Source organism: Maniola jurtina, chromosome 19 (assembly GCF_905333055.1).
Source record: "Maniola jurtina chromosome 19, ilManJurt1.1, whole genome shotgun sequence".
NCBI classification, from domain to species: Eukaryota; Metazoa; Arthropoda; class Insecta; order Lepidoptera; family Nymphalidae; genus Maniola; species Maniola jurtina.
Window position 1 is genome coordinate 2,354,300 of NC_060047.1, and position 14,969 is coordinate 2,369,268.

Below are 14,969 nucleotides of genomic sequence, written 5' to 3' on the forward strand. Positions count from 1 at the left end.
ATGAGCCAGTCCATCTGTCTCCAGATGAGGTTTCTAACGGCTAACTAAAATGTCTCATGAGTTTTTTTGCAATGCGATCTGGTTAAATTGTATGCCACACTATCAGGGGAACCAATACTGGGACTCGGCTTTTGTATGATTACAATCGATTTTGTGTGTAACTTATTTACTATTTATTTTGCGCTGATAGTAATTGGGATGCTGAACTAGATTTTTTTAAAGCTAGCCTTATCTAAATACTACACAAATCATGTCCGCATGGAATGGTCCCAAAAAAAACTGGCAGTAAATCTGCGCTGGACAGCCAGGCTGATTCTTTGCGCAAAAAATGAGCCAGCCCATCTGTCTCTAGAAGTCTAGGCTACTAACCGGCCTAACCGCTAACAAAAAATATGTCTCATGATTTTTTTTTGCAATGTCATCTGGTTAAATTGTATGCCACACTATCAGGGGAACCAATACTGGGACTCGGCTTTTGTAATGATTACAATCGATTTTGTGTGTAACTTATTTACTATTTATTTTGCGCTGATAGTAATTGGGATGCTGAACTAGATTTTTTTAAAGCTAGCCTTATCTAAATACTACACAAATCATGTCCGCATGGAATGGTCCCAAAAAAAACTGGCAGTAAATCTGCGCTGGACAGCCAGGCTGATTCTTTGCTCAAAAAATGAGCCAGCCCATCTGTCTCTAGTCTACCTAGTTAACCGCTAACTAAAAATATGTCCCATGAATTTTATTTGCAATGTCATCTGGTTAAATTGTATGCCACACTATAAGGGGACCAATACTGGGACTCAGCTTTTGTAATGATTACAATCGATTTTGTGTGTAACTTACTTACTATTTATTTTACGCTGATAGTAATTGGGATGCTAAGCTAGATTTTTTTAGTTGAAAATGGTATGATAAAACTTAAAAAGCTATTCTCATCTGTGTATTTACTGTACAAATCACACAGATTGGAGTGCCAAGAATACCTACTGGCTACATTTCTTTGCTGGACAGCCAGAGCGATCCTTTGCGCAAAAAATGAGCCAGTCCATCTGTCTCCAGATGAGGTTTCTAACGGCTAACTAAAATGTCTCATGAGTTTTTTTGCAATGCGATCTGGTTAAATTGTATGCCACACTATCAGGGGAACCAATACTGGGACTCGGCTTTTGTATGATTACAATCGATTTTGTGTGTAGCTTACTATTTATTTTACTCTGCTCGTAATTGGGATGCTGTCCTCTTGTCCTACATAAATAAATAGTAATTACAAAGTAAACTTAAATCTAAATAAAAAATAAAAAAAAAGAACACTAATTAAATTAAAAACTAAAATGAATTAAATTAAAGTAAACTAAATTTAACTAAATTAAATCTAAAACTTCATCGAGCCGCAGCGAGGCGGTAAATTAAAATGATTAAAATTAGAAATTGACCCCAAAAGGAGGTTCGTACTAATTTTAGTACGATAGGCAGTACTCTAGATAAAATGTCTAAGAATAGAAACCGATATAAATAGAGGATACCGCAGGATCCCACACTGATGTATTGAATCATCTCGCACGATTGTGCTTTGACCTCAGTATGTGCGGGTCTCGTTTGTTACAATTGTCTGCACCCGCTTGTTACCCGTCTCAATACCAATACCATTGTCCAGTTTAGATAGACATTGTCATCTTCTGTGCCGTGTTTTTAACCCCCGACCCAAAAAGAGGGGTGTTATAAGTTTGACGTGTGTGTATGTGTATCTGTCTGTGGCATCGTAGCTCCTAAACTAATGAACCGATTTTAATTTAGTTTGTTTTTGTTTGAAAGGGGCTTGATCGAGAGTGTTCTTAGCTATAATCCAAAAAAATCGGTTCAGCCGTTTGAAAGTTATCAAATCTTATCTAGTTACTGTAACCTTCACTTGTCGGGGGTGTTATAAATTTTTCATTTACACCTGTCTATATTACGGTTAAGGTTACATTTTGATCACGATTGACATAACATGGATCGTCTAAGAGTATGGGCTAATGAACCGATTTTAATTTAGTTTGTTTTTGTTTGAAAGGGGCTTGATCGAGAGTGTTCTTAGCTATAATCCAAAAAAAAATCGGTTTAGCCGTTTGAAAGTTATGAACTCTTATCAAGTTACTGTAACCTTCACTTGTCGGGAGTGTTATAAATTTTTAATTTACACTTGTACCGAAGTTTTCATGGGCTGGAGTTTTTTTTATTTCCAAACCAAAAGTCATGGGACTTTATGTTTTTATCCTTTTTAGGGCTGCGTAACCGAAGAGTGTCAGCGGCCTATTACTAAGCCTTGCATATCTCATGAAAAATTGTAAAAGTTTCAAAATGGCCGCCATAAAAATGTTAACTCTCTACCTATTACGGTTCATGAGATATATAGCTCGCTGACACACGGGCAGACGGATGGACAGACGGACGGATAGACGGACGGACAACGGAGGCTTAGTAGGTAATAAGGTCTCGTTGGCATCCTTCGTGTACGAAAACCTAAAAAAACCAAGCAAAATCTCAGTACTTATTTAAAGTTATCCCATCATAAATTTTGCATTCATTTTGTGTACAACGAAAGTAATTAAAAACTGCATCTAACTTTTTTGTTCAGCGCAATAACACGAAATTGATTTTCGTCACAAGTCACAAAATGGTAATTTATTAAACGCATTCAGCTGTGATGCTAAAATTGAAACAGTTTTCAACCAAAATAATATATAAACAAGTAACTATTTTGATTAATTATTATTTATTATTTCGCTCAAACTCTTGATTTATTCAAATTAAATAAAAAAGGTTTTTATTTAGGTAATTAAAAGTAGGTAACCAAGATGTGATTTTTAGGGTTCCGTAACTCAAAAGGAAAAAGAGAATCCTTATAGGGTCACTTTGCAGTCTGTCCGTCTGTCGTGTCTGTCACAAAAAACCTTTAGGGTATTTCTCATTGCCCTAGAATGTCTTATAGCACAAGTAAAGGAAAAAATCCTAAAACCGCGAACTTGTGGTTACATCACAAAAAAAAATTAAAATGAAAAATATGGTTATTTCAATTTTCAAAGAAAGATACTAAGTGGGGTATCATAATATTATGGAAGGCTTTTACCTGTACATTTTAAAACAGATTTTTATTTATTGCTATGCATAATGGATTAATTTTCGAGCAAAATATACCCGAGTGCGGAAGATTAATTACCGTGCAAAATGTCGGAAAAAATACCCAAGTACAGAATCCTCGGTGCGCGAGTCTGACTCGCACTTGGCCGGTTTTTTTTTTTCTAGAGTGTATTCAGACAATGAATTCGCCTTCCCTAATGAGCTATCACATTCAGACCTATAATACAAAAAAGCACAACAATAAATAAATCTTGCATTCAAGTCCAATTTAAACATTTTATTTCAAATCTAATGTCTAACATGAACCATATATTCAAAAGAGCTTGGATATTGAAAATAGTTTTCAGTTTAGTAGACCTGAAATACAATGGGAATACCGCATAGGTCGGCGAAATAAGTAGGGTCATACAAAAGGTGTAATCGCCTGGCTCTGAGCCAATTCACAGAGTGTTAGCGTAGTTTTCAATAGAGCCGTTTAGGTATCTTCTGTAGTCCGATTACTAGACAATTAAGACAGGGCATGCAGTGCATTGTCGTTCATACGAAGATATTTAATCGTTATACTACCGACAGATAGGACAAAGTATCAAAAGGACAAGACTTATCCTTCCATATATTGATATAATAGATACGAAAGTGACTCTCTTTCTTTCTGATATCTTTTTACGGCCCATTTTCTTAAGTTATTTCAACTTAATTTGGTACAGATATAGCTTACATCCCAGAGATGAATACAGGCTACTTTTAAATCCAGAAAATTAAAGAGTTTCCACGGAAGTTTTGTAAACCATACCATACCACTTTTCAGATCATAGTGCTCACACTATGTCGAGAGCTAAAAACTCATAGGTATCTATATCAATAAAACAGATAGCCGATCTATCATTTACCTAGGTTTAAATATCATAGGATCTATACTATGCAAATAATCGAACCTACTATTAAGACATGTATTTGCAGGTGTCGGTCGCTGGTAAGGCGATTATTGCACAATATTGGTCTGGAACGGTTTGAATTTATAGGTATTAATACCCTAGTACAAAATAGGACTGAACGGTCTCTATGATATAACATATTATGTTGTATTGAACAGTATTCATGACATATTATGTAAAAAAAACATAATGTTCTCAAAGGTGTGTGAAGTCTGTAGTCTGATGGTAACAGACAGATCGACAGACATATTTTCACGACCAAATGCTGAAAACTAAAGAGCGTGAAATCTGTGTAAAGTGGCGAAGTTTTTGCGAAACTAACCATCAATCCCTATTACCGCCCTGTCTAGATGCTCGCCTTCGCTATAAGGCTGATTGCACATTACTGACGAGGCGCATGCTCCACAAGAGCCGTAAAAAAGAAAGAAATATAGCTTTTTACTTCATCATACACACACCACACATGGCCCACACACGCCTTACACATGCTTCCCACACGCTTCACTCACACCTCATACACGCACCACACACGCACCGAACACTCTCCAAGCACGCACTACACACACTCCACACACACACACTGTTGACGCAACAACGAAGGACCGTATAAAATATAATAGAATGTGAAAATAGGTCTGTTCAGCTACTAGAGTTTCCCAAAAATCGACAGCCTACAATAACAATCTACCACTTACCGCTTGTTTTGGAACGTCCAATGTCACCAGAGGCACTTTTGGATGAGCACGGCACAGCACAATCGTCCACCGGTGGGGTAAAACGTGGGATTAGAGAGTTTTTGTAGGTTTTAACACGCACGGCGCGAAAAAAGGGGGGCTCTGAACAGCAGTTCGTCACGGACGCAGATTTGTAATTAATTCCTCTTCTTCGCGTCACATTGGCGCTAGTGACGCAAGATGGACGATGGTCGACCAATCAGAGACCACCGCATCACAACACGGTAGTGGCTATGTATTGCCAGCTGTAGATCTAAGAAAACCACTAGCTTGACTGAACACACCCCCTACCGAAACCATAAAAATGGTTTCCTACCAGTGAGGAAAAATAAATATTTAAATAAACATAAATATAATACAAATAAATAAACTAGTAAGCCCTAAACTAAAAACAAGAGAAATATAATTAAGATTCTAAAGTTTATAATAATGAACTATGAGATTTAGTTAACATAAGGTAGAGGGCTTAACTTATTAACCGGTCGTTGCAACCGACTCTTCTGCGTGCGTAAAGTTACACAACGAACCACACCATCGGGACCGGGATGTAGGGCCTCTATTTTGCCCAACGGCCAATGGCAAGGGGGCGCGTTGTCGTCTTTAATAAGTACTAAGTCACCCTCATTAATATTAATATTTGAGGTGAACCACTTTGCACGCTGTTGAAGCGTGTTTAAATACTCGCGACTCCATCGCTTCCAAAATAATTGCGAGCTTTTTTGAAGGTATTGCCAGCGCGACAATTTGCTGATTGGCTCAAGTTCAAGTTGATATTCCGGCACGGCCGTTAAACTTTTGCCTATCAGAAAATGACCGGCTGTCAACACATTAAATTCATCCGGATTATCGCTTGACGGCAATGGACACAGAGGCCGGGAATTGAGGATTGCTTCGACTTTACAGAACACGGTTGCAAGTTCCTCAAAGGTTAAGTATTTATCACCAACGCTTCGCACTAGGTGGTACTTTGCAGACTTAATTCCAGCCTCCCACAGCCCGCCCATATTTGGGGCACTGGCTACGTTGAACCTCCAGGAGATTTGTCTCTGTGCGCACCCCGCAGTGATATCTTCGTTATCTCGCAAAAATCGCTGCACTTCGTTTAAATGTTTGCTGGCAGCAGAGAAATTTGACCCGCGATCTGAGTACAGGACCGAACAGAGCCCTCGGCGTGACGTCATTCGGTCCAGACTCGCGAGGAAACAATCAGCTGACAAGGAAGATAAAACTTCCAAATGCACAGCTTTTGTGGAAAAGCAGATAAACAATGCTAAGTAAGACTTAGTTATCTTTGCATTTTTACGTAAACTTTCTTTAATATAAAAGGGACCCCCGATGTCTACCCCTACATGCTCGAATACCTTTTGAGGCATGAGCCTGGTTGGAGGCAACGGAGCCATCTCAGGTTGCAATAAAGGTGGTTTGTTTTTGAAACAAGCCTTGCATTTAGCTAAGACGGATCTAATTAGGCGACGAGCCGATAGTATCCAAAAGTTTTCCATGATTAAACTTTGAAGCGCGCGTGGCCCGGCATGTAAATATTTTTTATGACAATATTCAATGAACAATTTTGTAAACAAACTATCCTTCGGTAAGAGACGAGGATGTTTCGCATTATACGGCAACTCGGAGTAGGTGATACGACCCCCTACCCTGAGAAAGCCCCTGGAATCGAGAAAAGGTGACAGTTTTTTAAGTGAAGTAATGACCTTTTTATTTTGCGATAAACGATCGAGTTCGTCGGAGAAGTGAACCTCCTGTACCAATCGGATCAGTGAGTCCTGAGCTGAATTCAATTCTTCCGTAGTTAAACACTTGGAGTGAATAGAAGTGCGTATTCTATTGCGCCATCTCAGAATCCACGCCACGGTTCTTTGTAATTTGGAATAAGTTGAAAATCGATTCAGCAGTCTATCGCTAAACTCCCTTTTAGATTCAGTATAATTGTCACCTAATTGTTCCGAAATTAGATTTTGGGTCGGCTTTAATTCAGGAGGTTCAGATTCCTTTTCCTGAATGAAGACCGACACGGGCCAGTCAGTCGAGGGACTATACAACCACGCAGCGCCCTCTAGCCACCGATTACGTTCGGAGACTAGTTGAGACGGGGACACGCCGCGCGAGCAACAATCGGCTAAGTTATTTTCGCTGCTAACATGACGCCAAGTATGAGGAGGTACGACCTCTGTGACTTGTGCAACACGGTTACACACAAACGTTTTTAATTTATAGGCGTCCGTGTTAAGCCATGACAATACGATTGTCGAGTCCGTTAAGCATGTAATTCTATTAATTTTAACTCGTGTTAGATTATCCCGAACGAACGTTATTAATTTGCTAAGAAGCACGGCTCCCATTAGCTCTAATCGGGGAACTGTCATAGGTTTCACCGGCGCCACTTTAGACTTGGCGGTCACTAAGCGAACCTTGACGTTGCCTCGCTCATCATTCGATACGACGTAAATGCATGCAGCGTACCCGCGCGATGACGCATCGCAAAAACCTACTAACTCGCATTCAGTTTGTCCAGGCAGCAGCATGTTGCGCTCAATAGGTATGTCCACTAGTCGCGGTAGTTCCGAAATGAAAGTCGACCACCGGTTACCTATCTCGCACGGTAATGGATCATCCCATCCGATACCTAACTTCCATAAATCCTGCATTATTAATTTAGCAAGGAAAGTGCAAGGTGCAATGAATCCGACGGGGTCATAAATAGAAGCTAATAATTTTAGGACCGACCGTTTGGTCAGAACGGGGTCTGTTTTAGTTATGGCGAAAACAAAATTGTCGGACTTAGGCGTCCAGGTTAAGCCAAGCACCTTTATGGTACATTCGTTTCCGTCTTTCATAAAGGTCAAAGGGCATTCCCTATGATCCGAAGGAATTCGATTCAGTAATTCTGAGCTATTACTCGTCCACTTTTTTAATAAAAACTGACCGCTTTCAAATATACCTATAAGTTGGTCTTGCACCGTGCACGCCTCCTCGTAGGTATTACAAGAATATAAGACGTCGTCCATATAAACTCCTTCTCTAATCACCTGCGCGGCGAGGGGGAAACGTTCCTCTTCGTCGCGAGCTAGCTGAATCAACGTACGAATGGCGAGAAAAGGTGAACAACTAAGTCCGTAGGTAACAGTTTTTAATTCATATAACTTAATTGGTTCAGTGGGCGATGATCTATATAATATGTGCTGATAGCATCTATCGCTTTCCTTTAGTCTTATCGCTCGGTACATCTTGCAAACATCACACACGAGACAATAATTGAAAAGACGAAAGTTAAGAATAATGGCCGAAATATCACGGTAAAGTTTCGGACCAGTTAATAATATATCATTAAGCGCTAGATTATTTTTAGAACGACTGGAACCGTCAAACACGACGCGAAGAGGCGTCGATGATGAGCTAGGTCTTAAAATACTGTGATGAGGAATTATATATTTACTAGGAGACGCTCCTACGTATAACTGCATGTGGTCTAAAGCCTCGTATTCCCGCATAAATTCTGCATACGCTTGCTGCAAGACAGGTGTGCGCGCTAGTTTACGTTCGGTATACAGCAAGCGGCGCTCGGCGATGGCGTATGACTCACCGAGCTCCGGGTGACCGGGCGCGAGCGGTAAAGGTACGACGTAGCGTCCGTTCGATTCCCGCGTGTGCTCTTTAACGAAAATCTCTTCGGCTAGTTGGTCGAGAGGGTTTATGGAGGGTGTGCACGGCACCTCCTCGATTGTCCAAAATGCACGTAACGCTTGGTCTAGTGATTCACCCTCTGACACCGACAAACAATAATTTTGAGATCTTTCCCGTGAGTCTTTTTTATCAGTAACGAGTTTACCACTAATCACAGAACCGAATACAGTCTCGATTACGCTAGGTATATCGGAATTAATAAACAACGGTTTATTTGTTACAATTTGCGACACTATGTCGTTCCCTAAAAGAATATCAACCCGCGCTTTTTTATAAAATTGAGGATCAGCTAATTCGAATTTATCGTATTGATTTATTACTTCGCGCGGGAAGTTAACATTAGGCATGTCACCGGCGACTTTAGTTACGACGACCATGTTTAACGTAAACTTAGGACAGTCCTGATGCCGCGGTTTTATGGTACACGTTACCATACCTTGGTTTTTAATAAATTCCCCGCCAAGGCCGGAGATCGAAAAAGGACACTTTTGACGCGGGAGTCCCAAACGTTGGGCACACTCTGATGTAATGAAGGACGTCTGCGCCCCGGAGTCTATGACTCCTCTGCAGTCTTGAAACTGTCCGCTGAAATCGAGAATGTGTGTCCGCGCCGTTCCTAATACTACGCCGTATTCACTAAGAGAACACAGCGCTTCTTGCGCTGGCACCGAGTCACTCACGGAGTGAGACGACGTCACGAGCGCTTGTTGCCCATACGATGAGCTGGGCTGCGCGGGTGGGTTTGACGGCACGGCCGAGGTGCCCACAGAGATCGCGCGACCCTGGTCTTTGTGGAGGAGATAATGGTGAGAACCCATACAAACCCCACAGGTCATAGAACTATTACAGATCTGGTCATGCTTCTTTAGGCAATTTACGCATAATCTTAAAGCCTTGACACGGTCAATCCGCTCTTCGACTGGTAATTTCCTAAAAATATCACACCGATATATCATGTGTCCTAGATTACAATGCGGGCAAACTAACCTATTTTTATTGTCATCTGACTTATTAATACGGGAGGTAGTCAGAACCGATTTTGACGTTTGTCGCGAATTCAAGTTTTGATTGCCTTTGTTGTTATAAACTTGCTTAATTTTAGACTGCGTATTTGTATTAGCAGAAGTACTCGGAAACACGTGATCCAGGACTTTAATTTGCTTATTAACAAAGTCAATTAATTCGCTAAATTTCGGAATAGTTTTCTGATCCCTACTTTCTTCAAATAACTTTTTTGTATGAGGATCAAGGCCACGCAAAGCTAAATGACACATTAAATAATCATCTAAGTTTTCGATCCGAAGCGCTTGAATCGCTTTAAGTGAGTGATCAAACGTTTCAATAAATAAAGTAAGATTTGCACTTGTATCTTTATGCAAAGGAGTGAAATTTAACATTTTGTCGAGATACCGACCCGCAAGTGCCCTATTGTCCTGATATTTTTCTAACAAGCTTTGCCACACTAGCGGGTAATTAGCAGCGGTAATAGGTAGCTTCTTAACAAGGTTAAGCGCATTGCCTTTTACACACGAAAGCAAATAATGAAACTTATCGATGTCTGTAAAGTCTCGGCTATGTACGAGAGAATAAAACGTATCATAAAATGTGGTCCAATTCTCCAACTCACCGTCAAATTCAAATAACCTTAATTTTGGAAGCGACGGTTTGGTCTGGTCACTTTTCAACGACATATTGTTGGTTTCTTTAGCTCGGTATTTTCGAGCGAGCAAACTACAACTTTCGTATAAACTATCAAAGGCATCTAATTGAGTTGTAGTTAGCTTCATACCGGGTTTTAATTGCATGTCGATTTCCAATATTTCCATGACCGTATTTTCGAATTTTGTTCGAACACTGTCTAACTCGGAGAACTGAGCCAGAAAACTTTGCATCTTATTGTCATCATCTTTGACCGTTTTTGCATAATCGTATAATTTTTGTGCTTTTCCGAATAGGTACTCCTTTTTAAAATGCAAAGTTTTCAATTTCAACTCCAGTTTCTCTGTAATGGTCGGTTCGGCCATCTTTGATTCACCGGCGCGATACTACGAGTACCCACGCACGCAAAAGAATATCGTTGCAACCACGTTGCAACTAGCAAATAATTACGAATTATTCTTGATTCTAATAGTGAAATATACGTAATATATATATAAATATTAATATTATAGTATAAAATAGATATATTTACGTAAATTATTGAATAAATAAGAGAAATATTTCATACAATCAAGGTTATGACAAGGTTATCACTGGTTTATTTTTCAAAATTTAGCCTTAATCCCGGTTCGGAGGCCAGAAAATGTTGACGCAACAACGAAGGACCGTATAAAATATAATAGAATGTGAAAATAGGTCTGTTCAGCTACTAGAGTTTCCCAAAAATCGACAGCCTACAATAACAATCTACCACTTACCGCTTGTTTTGGAACGTCCAATGTCACCAGAGGCACTTTTGGATGAGCACGGCACAGCACAATCGTCCACCGGTGGGGTAAAACGTGGGATTAGAGAGTTTTTGTAGGTTTTAACACGCACGGCGCGAAAAAAGGGGGGCTCTGAACAGCAGTTCGTCACGGACGCAGATTTGTAATTAATTCCTCTTCTTCGCGTCACATTGGCGCTAGTGACGCAAGATGGACGATGGTCGACCAATCAGAGACCACCGCATCACAACACGGTAGTGGCTATGTATTGCCAGCTGTAGATCTAAGAAAACCACTAGCTTGACTGAACACACACCACACACGCTCCACACACGTTCCACATACACTCTGTTTGGAACAAAAATTGATATTACTTGCTTGGACTTGTAACAATGTTTTATGATGATTTCAATTAATTCAACTAAAGAACATTGTTTGAATGATTGTTATTATTTAATATTAAGCACGCTGTTTGATTGTTTGGCTGTGTTAGCCAAAGTCAAAGTCAAAGTTATTATTTCCTTTATTCTAAAAATAATAGAATTAAAATTATGTGCTTCTGAAAGTTGCGAAAGTTTAATATAGAGCCTTAACGTTAAAGCTGTTATAAAAGAAAACCAACTTAGCGCACCGATCTCATTCCCTGTATCCATCAATCACTAGGTGTTACCGCGCCGTCTAGATAAAGACCCGCTAGCTCTATCAGCCACTGAACAAATGCAGGCTACCGCCTAATTAAGGATGTGAGCGACAGAGATAGCTATATCGAGGATTTGGTAAGTTAGACAAAGAAGGGGTGTCAAAGCCAATCCGTCACTATTTTATTGAATAATCCCGCGCGTTGAGCGATGAATCCATAAAGGGTGTCGACTTGATTTGTTTTCGTACGTTAAATTGAAGCTGGCATACATCGTGTTTGCATAGTTTTTAATATGTTACCACCATTTCTTATAGTATTTCTGCATTAGATCTATAAATATATCGTGTGTGGACCGTGTGTGGAGTGTATGCGGTGCGTCTGTGGTGCGTGTGTGGTGCGTGTGTGGTGCGTATATAATGCGTGTGTGCGTATACGTGTTTCACTGAGACGGCTCATCAGGTAAGGTGCGGGTTGCGGGAGGGGGACAGTTGATGTAAAAATAAAGGAATTCAATGTTGCTCTCACCCTCCCGTAACCTGCACTCTACCGCACGAGTGGTTTCAGTCAAGCGATACCTATAGTAACATAGATACATAGATATTCGTTGATTTTTTATTTACTATAATCCAAAATCAATTGCCGGTGTTAGGAGACAGCTAATACATAATTTTGTCAAAAACAAACGGGTCATTAAAAATCCCTTGGAAAATCTTTAATTTTCCGGGATGAAAGTAGGCTATATTCCAGGTCCCTTTCCACGATCTTTATGTCAAACGTGAAAATCAGTTAAAGAGATGGGCCATGAAAAGGTAACGGACAGACTTGACAGACACATTTTCACAGTTACAATATTAGTAGAGAATGGATTGTCTTTGACTCTACAATCGCTGTTTCGAAAAGCAGATTCTATTGAGAAGAGCCAGCAAAAACTCAGCAGTTTTTACAGTCAGCAGATAATATTTATAGGTACATTATCAAGGATAAAGAAGAACATTTAGAAGAATTATGTTACTTAATATTCAACTTAGAACGCAGTACTGGATGTGCATCTTGTTGCATACGTTCACAGTTGGCTACAATTTACGATTTATTGACCGTTCCCGTTTCTAGCGAATCCAAACCTTGTTACCATCGCGTAGAGCCTCAAATCGTGTGTGCTATTAACTATTTATTTTCGTCCACAGCTCCATCTTCATGACTATTAATCCACAGAATAAAGCCTAAGGGTACATTTGCGACTTTTTGTTTCGGAATTTTTCATCGCTTTCTTTTAGGTAGATACATCTTGTTATAATATGTAAGTGATAAAGGAATTTAAGTTTTACCCGCGCAGATGCTTAATAAAGCATCATCATCATCGAGTGCCTTCTTCGAAACCAAAGCAGTCATCATGTAAAAAGCAGTCATCATGTAAAAAGCAGTCATCATGTAAAAAGCAGTCATCATGTAAAGAGTAGTCATCATGTAAAAAGCTTCTCTATCTAAAGCTTACGTAGCTAAGCCCTGCCACACCCTTATATCGTACAACCATTTGCATCTTTGGTAACTTGGAGCCCTTTTGAGTCAAATTCAAAAAATAAAAAAATGGCTTTTTAGATCTTGTGGCTTTGAATTTGCCGGTTAGATTATAATGTGATTTCGATGCAGTCTCGTGAGTGATTCGATAGGAGTTTGTATTTACAGCGTTTGAGAAGTATTGTAACAACAGTGAAAAAATGAAAAGGTAACTGACTGACTATATGACTAACTGTCCAACTGAGTCTATCTAAGCACAGCTCAAATTACTGGACGGATCGGGCTGATATTTGGCATGCAGATAGTTATTATGGCGTAAACATCCGCTAAGGACGTATGTTTCAAAATTGAACCCCTAAGGAGGTAAAGTAGGGGTTTGAAATTTGTGCGGTCCATGCGTCACGAAGTCTTGGTCATATGCTAGCACCAAATATAACTTGTGCAAATGTTGTTTAGTTGGAGTCAATTACGGTTCCACTATCGTACCAATTATGTAATAACTCTTAGTTTCTGCCTTTTTATGAATTCTATCTAAATGGGGTACAACGTCTATTTATCATGCGACAAGTCGCTTTTGTGTGAAGCCACTTAATCCCCAAACCTTCGTCTTCCTTGTCTCGACAAGACAAACGGAAAGTCATGAATCATTGCCAAACACTGTCGCTGTTGCATGGACACCGGATGTGGGGAAAATGTTCCATCATTCAGCGAGGGTATTTCCGGCGGATATGAAGGCTGGTATCTTAATATATTTTTTGTAGTTCTGATGATTCATCGAAAGGAAAAAAATGACGATATTTTGGCGTGTTAAATTAGTAGGTACTTTTTGATTTATCTGTAGTATTCATAGATATATGTAATACTAGCTGATACCCGCGACTTCGTTCGCGTGGATGTGGGTTTTTTAAAATTCCCGTGGGAACTCTTTGATTTTCCGGGATAAAAAGTAGCCTATGTGCTAATCCAGGGTATAATCTATCTCCATTCTAAATTTCAGCCCAATCCGTCCAGTAGTTTTTGCGTGAAGGAGTAACAAACATACACACACACACACATACAAACTTTCTCCTTTATAATATTAGTGTGATGATAATACTATTACATGGTAGCTGGATGTATGATTGACGACGAACGAACGGAGTCGCAGGGAGCTGCTGGATTCAGGCGGCGCAAGACCGTGACGGGTGGATTGTACAAGTCTCTCAAGAGACCCATGTCCGGCAGTGGAGTCTATCACACTAATATTATAAAGGAGAAAGTTTGTATGTGTGTGTGTGCGTGTGTGTGTGTGTGTGTATGTTTGTTACTCCTTCACGCAAAAACTACTGGACGGATTGAGCTGAAATTTAGAATGGACATAGATTATACCCTGGATTAGCACATAGGCTACTTTTTATCCCGGAAAATCAAAGAGTTCCCACGGGAATTTTAAAAAACCTACATCCACGCGAACGAAGTCGCGGGCATCAGCTAGTGGATGATAATGATGATGATGACGATGATTATGAGAGAGTTTATTTAGTTCGGCCGTTTTTGGTTAGTACTTACATTACCTACTACAATATATTCTGCTTAGCCGAGTATTGAATTTTAATTGAAAAATAACAATTGTAAATTCCATTTTCGGGTAGAAAATTAAATTTTCAACGCACAAACAGACGCACCCGTAGCTATGGACTAAAATAATAATATCATAATGAGATATCAGAAATACCTCAGTCCTCAACATCACAAAATGGAAATATGATTTTGATTAATGTTTAAATATGCCCCTTGTACTTGATGAAATTGTTGTTATATAATCTATACACGGGGAGAAGGTTAGTATAGGGCTCTCTCTGTCACATAATTCCATACAAATGACAGGGACAAAAACTTCATCAACCATGAATTCAACCAAGTT